This window comes from Protopterus annectens, chromosome 8.part0 (assembly GCF_019279795.1).
Source record: "Protopterus annectens isolate FY-2018-M chromosome 8.part0, PAN1.0, whole genome shotgun sequence".
Taxonomy (NCBI): Eukaryota; Metazoa; Chordata; order Ceratodontiformes; family Protopteridae; genus Protopterus; species Protopterus annectens.
The window spans coordinates 974448767-974464145 of NC_056741.1; positions in this window are offsets into that span (position 1 = coordinate 974448767).

Consider the following 15379-nt stretch of genomic DNA (forward strand, 5'->3'; position numbering starts at 1 on the left):
CATTTAAAGTACAAGATCTGGTCCTGTCAGGAATAGCTGATATTTTTAAGAGATCACAGCACTTATATGTGTAAGTGAAAGAAAAGTGTTCACAAGGCATGAAGACTGTGTTACCGTATACTAGAAATCAGGTGAGGCCCAAATGTCCAAATCAATAACTGTGAGTTTATTATTTTTTATTTTTTATTAAAAAATCCAAATTTAATCCAAATTTTTTATTATTATTATTTGAGTATTCCTTTGAATACTCAAACTCCATATTTGCACTTCTTTTCTCCCAAAAAAAAAAATAATGTATCCATATCACAAACTCTATCCAATCACCCAATAAAATAATAGCTCTAACTAAACACATGGATGGTTTACGTCCCTACCACCACCACCACCTTACTATCCATATGAATCCATTAATATTTTAAACAACACAACAAAACATCTCAGCCTTCTTTTTTCTTCTACCTATCTAAGCCTTCATGGTGAACCACCAACCAACTCCTACTACTCTCTTAAATCCATCTCTCTCGATAGTAATTGGCTTACTTCTACCTTGAGAATAGGAGAATAGCAGTGCTATGGTGCTGCTGGAACAATATAATCTTTATCTCCCTAATCCTCCTAGGGGGGCTCCAGGTCCCCCCCCCTCCCCCCCTTCTATTTTCCATCTTTATCAATGACCCCATGTCACCCCATGTATTGCCCCTATCTACTTTACCATTCAATACTACTATTGACATTGATTTTGATGACCTCCCTTCAACTCCTCAAAACCAAGATTCTCAAAAAAAAACAACCTCTTAACAATCAATTTCTTCTAAAATCATCTTTCTAAACCTAAACCCTAAAAACTAAACCCTCCTTCCTATTACCAATTCTCCTCCCACCAAATCTCTCACACATTAACTTTTCTCTTACATTCAAACCATGGCCAAACGACCCTTGACAACACTCAAACTCCTGACTCAAAACTCAAATTTGACAACTATATCAAGTCAAAACAAAAAACAACTAATAGAAACAAACAACTAAAACTGTACTAGGAAAGATAGACTTCCTTCCTTACTTCAAACTGAGGCAAGAACTACTATAGCCATCTCATCTCTATTTACATTAATCTTTTATAACACAAACTATACTAACAATAACAACTATAATAAACATCCATAAATATAAACATATTGCCAATACAAAACTGCCTCCCCATATAAATCCTCCCATACACCAACCACCAACCCTCTCCTCTCTACCTATGGCTCTCTCTACCCTCTACTATTCTTCTGCACCACCCTGTCAACTCAGAAGCCCACGCACCACCCCCTGTCAACACTCCCACCTTCTACCACCCTTATCCCTTATTCAAACCTAAAAAATTCAAAAAATGCAAATTAAAAATCTCCAATCTCTCCAAACAAGCAGAAATCTCAAATACTTACTTCTCACCTCTAAATCCACAACCTAAATCCTATATTTAAACATCCCCTAAACCAAAAAAAACAAACCAACATAAACTAAACTCTAAACTACCCCTCTTTATCATGGCTGACCACCCAAGCTTTTATATTTCCTTTTTTACCAGCTACTTATATTCTTTTTTTTTTTTTATATCATTCTTTTTTTACTTTACCTTTTTTGCCCTTTTTTAATTCTTAACATTCCCTAATCTTCTCTTGCCTCTTTTGTATTCTATTTTTCACTCTACTATATTACTTATCCTTTTCTCTTCTACTCCACACATACTACTCTTTACTATCTTCTTTCATTACTCCTATTTTCTCTCTTTTACTGTTTTTCCTTATCTATACAACTGTGTTTTTTTTTTTATCCCATGCCTATTCCATTCTGTAATGTACTATCATATGTATAATTTTCTGTGTTTGTATTTGAGTTGTGATTGAACATGTCATCATGTAGATAGTAGATAGTATTTTTCTTCTGCCTATTTTCAGTGTTCTATCTTGTCTATCATGTAGTAGATGTGTGTATATTTGTTGTAAACTGTTAATATTCATATGTATTAGTGGAGAGAGTGGGCTCGGTATCATCGGGCCTCCACTGAAAATATTTAGACAGATCAAAATGTTAAAATCAGTTCAATTTATTTGAATTTTTTGATGAAAGTTAGAAGCACTTAGTCACTTTCATCACACATTCACTTGTTTACAACTTTCAGTTTACAGTGCTTTATTTAAACCCCATGCTGGTATACTACAGAATCTCAGCAGTATTATGTCTGATGCATGACTATCCAGGCCATTGTGGATGTTTTCTCTCTCACTGCTCTCAGGTTAACTGTGCATGCTACATATTTTGCTTTCAGGACTCAGGAAATTCTCTTTTAGGACACTTCTGCTTTTGTGCAATTTAAGAGGTGTTCCCAGCACCTAGAAATACTACTTCCTGTGGGTCATGCTAGTGATATCTGTAGGAGTTCTTTGACATGCATGAGGTACCCGTCTGTTAGATGTTTGTTTCAGAAAGAAGTCAACATATATAAGATGATAACCAGTAAGCACTGAAACATAATTATATAGTTCAATCATCAGACGGGGCTACTGTTTCTTTCCTCAAACTAGCCAGACAAAGCATATTTTAATAAACTAAATTAAAATAATTAAATGATTATACCCCACAAAAAATACATTGTGTTAAATAAGTAAATAAACAAGGAGCAGAGAAAAAGACAACCATTCACTTTTAAAACATTAATGACAATTTCAGACAGTATATTATCAAGTTAAGTGCTGTAAGTACCTTGTAATTCTGTAATTCAATTTTTCTAAAGCACTCTCATCACTTCATAAACAGATAAGTGCTACTAATGTCTTGCCAGGTTTTAACTGTTTCATTTTCATATTATGCATGGTTTCCTTGGTCTTTGTTTATAAAAAAGCGTCTCCTAACTACTAAACTTAATATGTCCTTGATCGTACCATAAACTGCATTAGAGAACAGAACGGCTGCATTACAACACAGAAATGAATGGCTAGCACTGCAAGAACCTTGGAACTTTGTCATGGAATTCAGGATAAGAGTAACAAAGAAGTGTGAATCCTAGCAACTGTATTTTTGAGTAGAATGAGTGCATTGTATTTATGGAATGATTTTTTATAGCTTTTACTCAAGAAGAGTTGGAACACAGGAGTTAAATCATTATGAACGTTGACATATTGCAGAGTTTTAGCTGTTTTAGTTTGTCTTGAAATCATATTCCTGAAACTGAATTGCACATACAAATCAAAATTTGAACAAATCCCTTTTGTTTACGGAACTGGAGTCTTCAGAGAGTAATACTGAATATTATACAATGACTGGCCATTAATATTCAAAAACGAGAACATACCAATGGAAAAATGTCCGGTCACCCAGGCTTTTTTCCATTAATATATGCAACAAGAAATTTACTTTTATTTTTTTTTTTTAATAAGCTGACAAAACTGGAGACTACAACAGACAGCAAAGACTGCACAGAGAAAAGTAAAAGGATAATCAGGTAGGCTATATAAAATTAGATAAGCATACCTGATTATCCTTTCATTTCCTCTGTCCCATCTCTCCTGCACATTACAAGCCCCCAAGTTTGTTTATTTTTTGCTTTTTTTTTTTTTTAGTTTTTAAAAAAAAAAGTAACGGAGATATTCCTTTCTCCGTTGTTTCTTCACACAGCAACAGTGTACTGCAAAAGCATAGGAATGCCAAGTCCCATATGCATGTGCAGTGCATGAACAATGCTCCAGGGTATAAAAGGAAAAGCAGAAGACCACCACTGAAGAGGGCTGTGCACAAGAGATGCCTTCACAATCTGACAGATTTGGAGCATTTTTGCAAGGAAGACTGGGCAGATATTGTCAAGTCAAGATGTGCCATGATGATAGACTCCTACCCAAGAAAACTGAATGCTGTAATTAAATCAAAAGGTGCTTCAACAAAGTATTAGTTTAAGGGTGTGCACACTTATGCAACCAGCTCATTGTATGTTTTCTATTTTTTTATATTTTTTCCCCTAACAGACTTGTTTGTTTTTCAATTGAATTGTACAGATTCTAGGTCACATTAAAGGTGGGAAAAGTTTTGAAATGATTTATTGTGGCATTTTTTTATATCACAAAAACCTGGAATTTTAACAGGAGTGTGTACACATTTTATATCCACTGTATGTATGTATATATATATATATATGTGTGTGTGTGTGTGTGTGTGTGTGTGTGTGTGTGTGTGTGTGTGTGTGTGTGTGTGTGTGTGTGTGTGTGTGTGTGTGTGTGTGGGCAGCCACGGTGGTGCAGTGGTTAGCATTGCCTTCTCACAGCAAGAGGTTCTGCGGTTCGATTCTCGGCTGTGGTGCCTTCTGTGCAGAGACTGCATGTCTTCCCTGTGGTCACGTGGGTTTCCTCTGGGTGCTCCGGTTTCCTCCCACATCCCAAAGACATGCTGTATTTGGATTGGACACTCCAAATTTGCCCTAGGTGTGAGTGTGTGCATGCATGTGCCTTCTGTGGAAGGTTGGCTGCCGAGCTGGCACCTCAGCACTGTAAAACTCCACTGCCAATCATGAGCGGACAGGTGATGTGCTGTGGCAACCCCTAACCAGGAAAAATGCCGAAAGAAGATATGTGTGTGTGTGTGTGTGTGTGTGTGTATATATATATATATATATATATATATATATATATATATATATATATATATATACACACACACACACACATATATATATATATATATATGTATATATATATATATATATATATATATATATACACATATATATAGAGAGAGAGAAATTCATTTCTTCACCAGGTGTGTAGACTCATCCAAGGATGCTCTTCTGCCATGTAAATACCATACTCAAATCATGCCATACTAAAGAAAAAATGCATTAACCTAACAATTCTTAGGCCCCTCCTACCCAACATTGTTTATTACAGCAGAAATCTTACTCCACACTGCACTTTCAGCAGGTACTTCCTCTCTTACTTTCTTCCTTCTTAAATGTAAAGCACGAAAACTTCCAAATACCCAAGCATACTTAGCAGCCTCTACCTCTCCTAGCGACTCAACTGTCAAACAGCATCCCTGCTCTCTTCCACAGTTCCTCACTGCCTTTCTAGTACAATAATGTACTAATTCCTCAAGAAAGCCATCATGCCTAAGAGGTATCTGACCTTTCCACCATCTCCCTTTCTTTTCATCTACTCTCTTCAGCACTGTATGCATAACCTCATACAATTCACTCTTACTTTATTTGTTTTCAGGCTGTATGTTAACTACCCACTAACCTTTGCATACCTATAGGCGTATTTAGACATACCCTAATATTTCTCTCTCTCTCTCTCTATATATATATATATATATATATATATATATATATATATATATATATATATATATATAATCTATTTTCTTAACTTGTTTAACCAGCTCTACTTTCCTTCTAGATACATAGTAAAACCCATACAACCTGACAAGCATTCTACTTATCTTTTAGTAATACAACTGCTACTCAGTGAAGATATTTATCCAAATACTGGCCCAGAAGTCTCAATAACTGACAGGTCAACATCTCCTGACTCTAATCGTAATAATACTACTAGTAGCTTCTCCATTAAACTTATTGCACACACACTACTCTGCCTTAAGAGCAGAGGTGTATGCAGTAAAGTAGAAAATGTCATGCCTTAATTCCTTTCCACAAATCTAATGTCCTCATAGTAAACTCAGCTAGGCCGAAACATAACTCTTTTAATGGATGGATAATCCCATCAGCCCATAATATTCATAGACTTGTCCAACTCTATATTTTCAAACAGCTTGCTTCTAAGCTTGTATTTCATGCCAGTCTATTCTTTCTGCAGTGCTGAAATACAGGCAATGGACTTAGAAATCCAGATCCATAAAACATGCCTCATCTTAGCTTTTTTGCATAACCCGTAACCACATAATCAAATCACCCATAATCAAAGAAATATACTTATAGGCCTCAGCTAATATATCTCATAAAACTATCATCCCAGGTTATGTTAATGTAAGATGGATTTAGTCAGATCATGTGTCCTATACACCCCCCCCCAAAAAAAAAATTCCTCATCCTCCTTGTTGCACCTTTATAACTTCACCAACAAATCAATGTACATACTAGGTTCATCAAACTCTGTAGTACAGAAACTGGATTGTAACCACTAACACAGAGAACATAACCAAATCTGAAATTCAGCCAGACTGTCTTAGTGACCACTATCCCACATATGTCATCCACAAACTCTCTAAAACCTCCAACCCAACTTATACAACTTTGTTAAGAATTTATCTAAACTTAACAAAGATGCTTTTATTAATAATCTCAAACTTTACAAATGGAGTCTATTAAAATATCTTCCCTTAGACATCAACAACATTTCAAACACAGCTTACTAAACATCCTAAACCAACAAGCTCCAGTCTGGAAGACAGGAGTTACATTTATTCCTGCCTGTAGACTTAACACTCAAAACTAAACAGCTGATATGATGCAAAAGTAAAGCATGAAGTGCGTGGGAAGCCAGCAGAACTCATGCAAATTGCCAGTCCTATCTTCGCTTATAAAATATAACAAAAGCCAAAGTCACCACTGAGATAAAAATGCTTTAACAGTTATCACGATCTATTATTCAATTATTTTATTTATTTATATATATGTTAACCAGGTAAGTGTCCTGGGCAAAAGACCCTTTTCTGGTACAACCCGGGCCAGTTGGCAATCAGTATTGTACCTTGAAATTAGAAAGCAGGTAGCAATAACAATATAAGCACACAGTGCAGTGATAACAGCTAGAATGTGATGTTGCAGTACAAAATTAATTTACATAATGATAAGGTTAAATAGTACAGTTGTGAGTAACTGCACTGCTATTAATCAATTTAGATTTTAGAAGAGTAAGAACAGTTTTAAAGTGAAGAGGAAGATACTTACAACTGGGGTTAAGTTGAGATGTACATTGAGGGGTTGGAAAGAAATGGGAATGAGCTAGATATGTCAAAGCCATACATAACCTATACAGAGTTGGTATGAGCCAAAGTAAATAAAAGGGTGACTAATAGTAGGTTAATGGGTTTTGGAAAATTAGAAAAATATTCAAATCAACCATCAGTCATTTCCTGTAACCTAAAAAAACTCATTCAGCACAACCCCCTACCCAGTGAAGTTGACATCAGTGTAGCCTACATCTTTGATAGTTCTTTTATCATGTAACCACAACAGGAACTAAACACAATTCCAATGCAATCTCAGCAGCCAAATGTCCACTTACCAATGACAGTAACCCATTTCTCCTCTCCAGCTTGTAAATACCTTCATGATATAACTATATCTCACTAAACTAAAGACATTTGCCCTTGCCTCAAACACCCTTCATACAGAATACCTCAAACAAGCTGCTGACATCTTTGTTTCTAGCTTTATGAGCAGATATATTACAAGAATCAGAGTTCCGTAATGCATGGAATCAATTCTAAATCCTGAGACTACACACAGGAGACCCTGCGACTCAACTGTCTGACTTCAGACCCACTCTCATTTTCTGTCTTTTGTCTCTAGGACAGATGAGACATGCATGTACTGTTAACTTGTAACCAGTATTTTCACTGTCACTGCCCTTGTATCTTTCCTAACACCATTCACAAAAAGCAAAACAACTACCTTGAATTGTCAGTCTGTCTTGTCTTAAAATCTTTCAATGTTGCACCTCACACCAAATTACGACAACTCAGCATACCTTTCACCCTCATAGAACAAGGAATCTGAACAAAGCCATAGATGAAAGTGGGACAGAGGTCCAAAAATGGGAACAAGTTTTAAATACTGCTCTTACAGATTTAGAAAGTTGATAGAATAACGCGTTTCACATTACCATTAGAATTTTTCCTGAAGGGTATGAAGTCTAAAACTCAAATGTCTGTCATTATTTTCTAACTTAAATCTTTAATAATTTACCACTAGTTTGCCAGAAAACCACATTTTGTGAAAAATGGACCAAAAATATGAGATAAAAATCTATACAGTTGAGAAGTATGCATCTCAGACCCTTGGTCTCTCTGTCTCTGTCTCGACCCTTGAATGCCTTTATGCATACATCACATCACTAGTAAGAACCACAAGTGTAAAACGACAGCAATTCAGATCTACCTTTCTTTCCATATAGGTTGGAGTCTCTCAAGGCTCCTACTGTTCAGCTTATTCATTTAGAAATTTCCTCTTACTTCCAGCAATTCAGACATTATCCAGTATACTGATGAGTCAGTCATTGTCTGCACAGACAGAACAACTCCTGAGCTTCAGAATATCAGCCTTATCTCCTGCAGCTCCGCTGGAGCATAGCTCAGATAGTCAGATCTACTACTAACTTGTCCAAAAACTAATTTAATTCTGTTCACCCCAGTTCAAAGTTCACTGTTGAAACTAACTTCACTATTCTTTTCTGTGACGCTGCTACCACTGAATCTCTTTCCCATACCAAACTGATAAGTGTTATCATTGAAGAAAATGTAAAATTTGACTTCCATGCTTACCTCTCAGCTGTTCAGATTTTCGGCAAATGTCTAGAGTTTGGCTTATATTTTGGTCTGTTTTTTATAAAATTGTGGTTTTCTGACAAATTAGCGGCAAATTGTTAAAGATTGAAATTAAAACATAATGACAGACATTTGAGTTTCAGACTTCATATCCTAAAGACAATTCATGCTAATGCAAAACCTGTTATTCTATCAATTTTCTAGGTTTGTAAGAACAGTATTTAAAAACTTTCCCTATTTTGGACCTTTGTCCCAGTTTTATTCATGTCTTTGTCCAGATTTCTTGTTCTAAGAGGTTGCGAGGTATGCTTCCATGTTCAACAGGTAGTCAGGAATACAAACCTAAAATATGGACTTCTATAAAAGTAAAAATCATGCTTAACCAAGTATTCTTGCAAATGTACCACAACTGCCTACCTACTTCCCACACTGTCATATGCTGACCCAGTCTTCATACATCTGCTTTCAACCCAGCTTGCAGAAGCTGAGCAGTGCATTTCCTAGCAGTATACACAACAGAATACCATCAAAATACCAACATAAAATAGCTCAACTGACTTGAATACCCATATTACCTCACCTGCTATTAATTCAGAATGGCACATACAGTTTTGCACATCCCTGACAGGTGTTAATCCCTTAAGTTTATTCTCCCACTAGAAAGCGTCCCTCCTCCAATAAATTCCTGACCTATATCACTCATTCACGAAACTCCCACAGTGACTTATTTTAATCTAGTTATGTTGCCAAAATCTGGGGTGGCTGCGGTGGTACAGTGGTTAGCGTTGCCTCCTCACAGCCAGAGGTGCTGTGGTTCGATCCTCAGCTGGGGTGTCTTCTGTGCGGAGTCTGCATGTCCTCTCTGTGGTTGCGTGGGTTCCCTCCGGGTGCTCTGGTTTCCTCCCACATGCTAAAGACATGCTGTAGGTAGATTGGACACTCTAAATTGGCCCTAGGAGTGAGTAAGTGCGTGTGTGTGCCTCCTGTGGAAGGTTGGGTGCTGGGCCGGCAACTCGACACCGTAAAACTCCACTGCCAATCATGAGCAGACAGGTGATCTGCTGTGGCGGCCCCTAACTGGGAAAAAGCTGAAAGAAGAAGAAGAACATGTTGCCAAAATCTGAAACTCCATGCTCACCTTCAGGTGACTGATTGACCATCCCTACCTCATCATGTCCTGACTAAAACCATAGTATGAGACTGCTCGGCTCTGTAAGTATAGCTGTTCTTCATGGATACATTTCCTTTTCCCTATGTTGTCACATATGACTTTGCTTGCTTTTCAGTTATAACTTCTATAATATCAGCTAATTACTTCTAGGTTCCTCTCACTGTACTATACTCCTTAATTCTTCTCCCTTATCCACAACTTCATACATTCTGCTTTACATACCTTAACCCCTCAAAAAAAGTATTAATTTCCAGATATTCATTCTACGCATGTCTTTCGAATGCCTCTGGACTGCGGAGAGGATATGCAGACTCCACACAGAAGGCGCTCGGCTGGAGCGCCTTCTGTGTGGAGTCTGCATGTCCTCCCCGTGGTCGAGTGGTGTTCGAAAGACATGCGCAGAATGAGCGTGCCTTCGTTGAAGGTTGGGTGCCGAGCTGGCACCTGAAAAAAATCTACTGCCAATCATTAGCGTTCCGCTGTGGTGACCCCTAAACGGGAAAAGCAGAAAGAAGAAGAACAATATGTTCTTTTTCAAATTGTGATGTAAACTCTACTGCCATTTGCATTACGTATGTATGTTACATGCTGATATATATCTGTAGATTTGCTAATATATTATCACATACTGTTATTCAGTAGTCCATAATGTTCCTCACCTTATGATCAAGTAATATACTTTGTATTTGCTCATTTGTATAGTGGCTGCTGCTGTTTTGAAATTTTTCTCCCAAGGCCTCGACTGAAAAGGGGTATCTAACCTAGTTGGATTTTCCTGGTAAAGAAATGCAAATAAATAAATAAAGGAGCAGAGAAGTATTCAAATGCAGAAAGTATGCAGACATCTGTAGCTTGTGTCCAGTCCCATAAAATGATTGAAAGATGCTGAGCTATTCCAAGCTGGAATTAAATTGCGATGGTGAACATTACAAATGTTGCAGCATTCCTTTAATAGGGAGATGTAAATGATAGCTCACATTTGTAACTACTGCCATGCATTAGGGGACAATGTTGATAGCTGGGAAGCTTGTACAACCTGAGACTCACACTGTATCAAGGCAGCAAACAGCTAGGAGATGAAAAGCCTCTTGTTAGACCAGCTGTCATGTTGGGAGTCCGTAGATGGATAGCTATCACTTTGACAGAACTGTTACAGGCAGCATGGAGGATCTTTGCACCTATATGAATTCACACACCCTATATGGAGAAAAAAGTCCTATTGCAAACAAAATTCTACCTGTTAGAGGTAGTGGCATCAGAACCTTGTTGACATCACCTTGGTGATATAGTTGAAGTGTCCAGGACTACTGCATCATAAATTTCAAACCAGTTTTTAGCTGTCACCCATTGTAAGGTCAGAAATTACAGCAGACAGTAGAGAAGCATTTTGCAGCCCTGATACCACTTTATGAGCTAACACTTGCCTTTCAAATACATGGAACCACAGACTTGAAACCATATTGTCATGAGGCCACCCACAGATGATGATTAACATTGGTATTCAATATGCAAGGGTTGACAAGCAATCAATTGTCATTCTGAATATGTAGATGATTACATAACTTCAGCTTTCACCAGCATACCCTGACAGCATCCACAGTGCAGCTGTCTGTCCTCAGGGGCTACTTTGAAAAAAGTGGAATACTACAGGAACCCTTACTCCTACTGTGTACAAAGAGAGCATCTGGGAAACAGAAAAAAAAAAAATTAAGCTTGTTTCCTGCCTTTCCTGTTAAGTGGTATAGACTATTTGTAGGCTTTTGAGCCCCCAAGCCCTTCTGTGTTGGAGGGAAGCCTTCTAGCTTAGTTTTTTTCCCTATAACTAGCCAGTTTTCTAGTTTCAGCACTCAAATCTGTTTCTTTGATCTCAGCACTTGTTCAGAAAAAAAAAAAAAAAAAAATGTAATCTGCTTTTACTGTACTTGTGTTTCTATTTTTACTTTTGCATCATCTTAAAAGTACTCAATTGTATTTATTACTGCTTGGTGTAACTCATTCTAGGCCTTCTGGTTTAAACACTTGGGCTTGGACCAGTTGTTTTGCACTGAGAGGGTTTGTGGTCTGCACTGTAGTGGCAGAACAGGTAGCTTACATCCTTCTAGGTTGGGAACTGCTGATTGAGGGCTCAGTGTCTGTTATTCTAAAAGTGTATTAATTCTGGTTTAAGCACTTAGGCTTTCAGGCCAGTTATTTTACATTAAGAGGGTTCGTGGTCTGCACTCTTGTGGGAGGAGAGGCTGGACTCTGCCCTTCTGAGCTGGGAATTTCTGATTGAAGGCTTATAGTGCATGCATATCTGAACTGCTTCTTACTGAAGTTGGTGCGCCTTGTTTGCTGTGGCATAGACTGGATTCGGGCCTGCTGGATCTAGCTTTGTTTGTGTAACTTGAGCACTAATCCAGGCATTCTCTAAAGTATTCAATTGTATTTATTACTGCTTGGTAGTAACTTGATTAAAGTTTAGCTGTCATTCTAAGTCTTTTGGATTAAGCACTTGGGCTTCAGACCAGTTGTTTTACATTAGGAAGGTTTGTGGCATGCACTGTGGTGGCAGGACAGGTAGCTTTCATCCTTCTAAGTTGGGAACTGCTGATTGAGAGCCCAGTGTCTGTTATTCTTAAAGTGTATTAGTTCTGGTTTAGGCACTTGGGCTTCAGGCCAGTTATTTTACATTAAGAAGGTTTGTGGTCTGCACTCTTGTGGGAGAAGAGGCTGGACTCTGCCCTTCTGAGCTGGGAATTTCTGGTTAAAGGTTTATAGTGCCTGAATATTTGAACTGTATCTTACTGAAATTGGTACACCTTGTTTGCTGTAGCATAGACTAGATCCAGGCCTGCTGAATATAGCTTTGTTTATATGCTTGTTGTTTGTTTGCTTGTTATTTAATTCCACCTAATCTGGCTTCTCAGCTTCTGTGGCTCACTAGTGATATCTGCATTGCTTACTGTACTTATTTCCTTGTTTCACTTGAAAGAAAGTTACTGTTTGTCGTTTTGCATTTAAGTTACCTGTAACACATTGCACTTAAGTTACCTGGCACTTGCTCACTAAAGCAATTATATAAGTCAGCACTAAAATTAAAAGCACTACACCCTCACTCCCCACTGGCCCTGGTTTTCAATTATTAAGGAATTCCCAATATTATTCTAGCATGTCCAAAGGTCAGTTGTCAATCTCCTCTCCGGTCCAGCTGGTGAATCTGGGAATCTTGAGGCAATGTTACAACTGCCTCATGTACACAGACAACCCTCTCCTCCTCCCAACAAATTCCAACACATGTGAGAGATGCAACCATATAGCCAAACTGGAGGCTAAGCTCTCTCAACTCAGTACTGGCATAACCAGTCAGGAGGAGAAGGAAACCATACTCACTACAATTCCAGTCTCACATAGACCTACCACGACAGCAAACCAAACACATAATCACACAAAAACATACTGGCTCTAAATAAAGATCTGAAGCAGCAGAGACCTCCAAAGCAGACACCCAAGCAAACAAAACACGTGCAACACATATCTCACAAAGCCAGTGTGCCAAACAGTCACAGCCCTTAAGACTAAACAACACACCTGATACACTTGTAATAGGTGACTCTATCGTCAGGCACACTGACGTCCTGCTCACCAGGCTGAACAAGGAGAGGGTCACGGTGAGCAGCCTGTCGGGTGCTAGGATCCGCCACATAACACAAGCACTCAGGTCACTCCAAGGCAAGTACAAATATGACTCAGTCATTGTCCATGCTGGTGTGAATGACCTGAGACGTACTCTCCCTGGACTACATGAAAAGAGACATAAAGGAGCTCTCTGAGCATGTAGCCCAGGCCGGTATGACCCTGACCTTGAGTAGCATCTTACCCTCACCAAGAATGATGCCACAATATGAAGACAAGATGATCAATTTCAACAATTGGCTTAAGTACTGGTGTCATTCAAAGGGGATCCAATGCCTGTCAGCTTGGGATGATATGGCTTGCACCTGTCACCCCTGGGCTTTCAGATATTGGCAAAGGCTCTTGCTACCCCCATAGTGCCTTTTTAGGCAAGGCTCAAAAGACAAACCCACCTCCATAGGTATCACAAGGGATAAGAAACTAAGAGTAATGCTACTCAACGCCAGAAGTTTAAACCTCAAGATGCACGACTCAAAACTCTCCTTAGCATGGAGAACATCGATATCTGTGCAGTAACAGAAACCTGGTTCAGGGCTCGAGAGCACCCCAGCACTACCAGGTTATACCTCATACCATGCTTTTCCCCAAAACTTGGACCGAACCACAAAAGGAGGGAGTATCGATATTCATCAAAGATACCCACACCTCCAGGTTGGTGGCAGCATCAGAGACTATCCATGTGCAACTAACAGTGGGTAAAACTGCCTTCCAGTTTATAGCCTGCTACAGACCACCCTCCCAAAACCAGGAACCCCACTCGGCCTTCCTGAGAACACTGGAAAATATGAAGGTCTCTCCAAACACCATTATATTGGGCGACTTCAACTACCCAAACATAGACTGGGAGCATTACTCTAGCTCCAACACCCTAGCCCAAAGGTTCCTAGAATTTATAAACTCAAATGCTATGGAACAACTTGTTACCACTCCCACAAGAGGGGAAATCATACTGGACCTGATCATCACCAACATGGGGACTCTATGCTCCAGACCAGAAGTGTATCCCTCACTGGTAAGATCAGACTATAAACTAATCTCACTGGATATTCACATCCCGACCCCACACCCTGCCCAGAAAACCACAGTGAAAAACTTCTCTAAAGCAAATTTTACACTCCTCAAAACTGAGGTGGAATCCTTCAAAGCCCCGGGCCTGTGGAAAATACAGCCCAGACCGCAGAATCCTTTATAAACGCATTCTATGAACACCTTCAGGAATGCATGGATCATCGATCCCAAATAAAACCAAGACCCAATCCTCCACTGTCTGGTGGACCCCAGCCATAAACAAACTATACAATAGAAGGAGGAAGCTACTAAATGATAAAGCAAAATCCCAAAAGGGAAGGCATCACTGATCAGTATTAGCAAAACTACGGGCACACATAAAATTGTCTAAGGCCAGCAAAATTGCACAGGACACTAAGGATAATCACAAGGCTTTCTTTAGTTATGTTAGGAACCTGGGTGGTAATTCCCAGATATGCTCAGAATTAGTCCAAAATGACAAAAATACACGAACCCACAGACATTGCCAACATCCTAGCTGACAGGTTCAGTGCAAACTTCTCCCCTCCCCACCAAAGGGCAAATATCTATCCCAGCAGAGTGCTGCCCCTGACATCTCAGATGCTCAGGTAAGAGCTGCCCTCTCCAAAGCAAAACACAGCATCAATGGGACCAGATGGTGTTACATGAACTCAAAGAAGAGCTAAACCCAAACATAAAACTACTGTTCAATCTCAGCCTTACTACAGGATATGTGCCCAAAAGTGGCGCAACAGTGGTCCCTCTCCATAAAGGTGGTGCCTCAACGGATCCTGGAAACTATCCCATAAGCCTGACTAGCTTGGTCTGCAAAGCTATGGAAAGGATCATCATGGACCTCATAAATAAAGATATTGGGGACCTACAAACACTGGATCCTACCCAGTTCGGCTTTGTTAAGGGCAGATCCTGCCTCTTAAACCTGGTTGATTTCTTTGAAACAGTCAC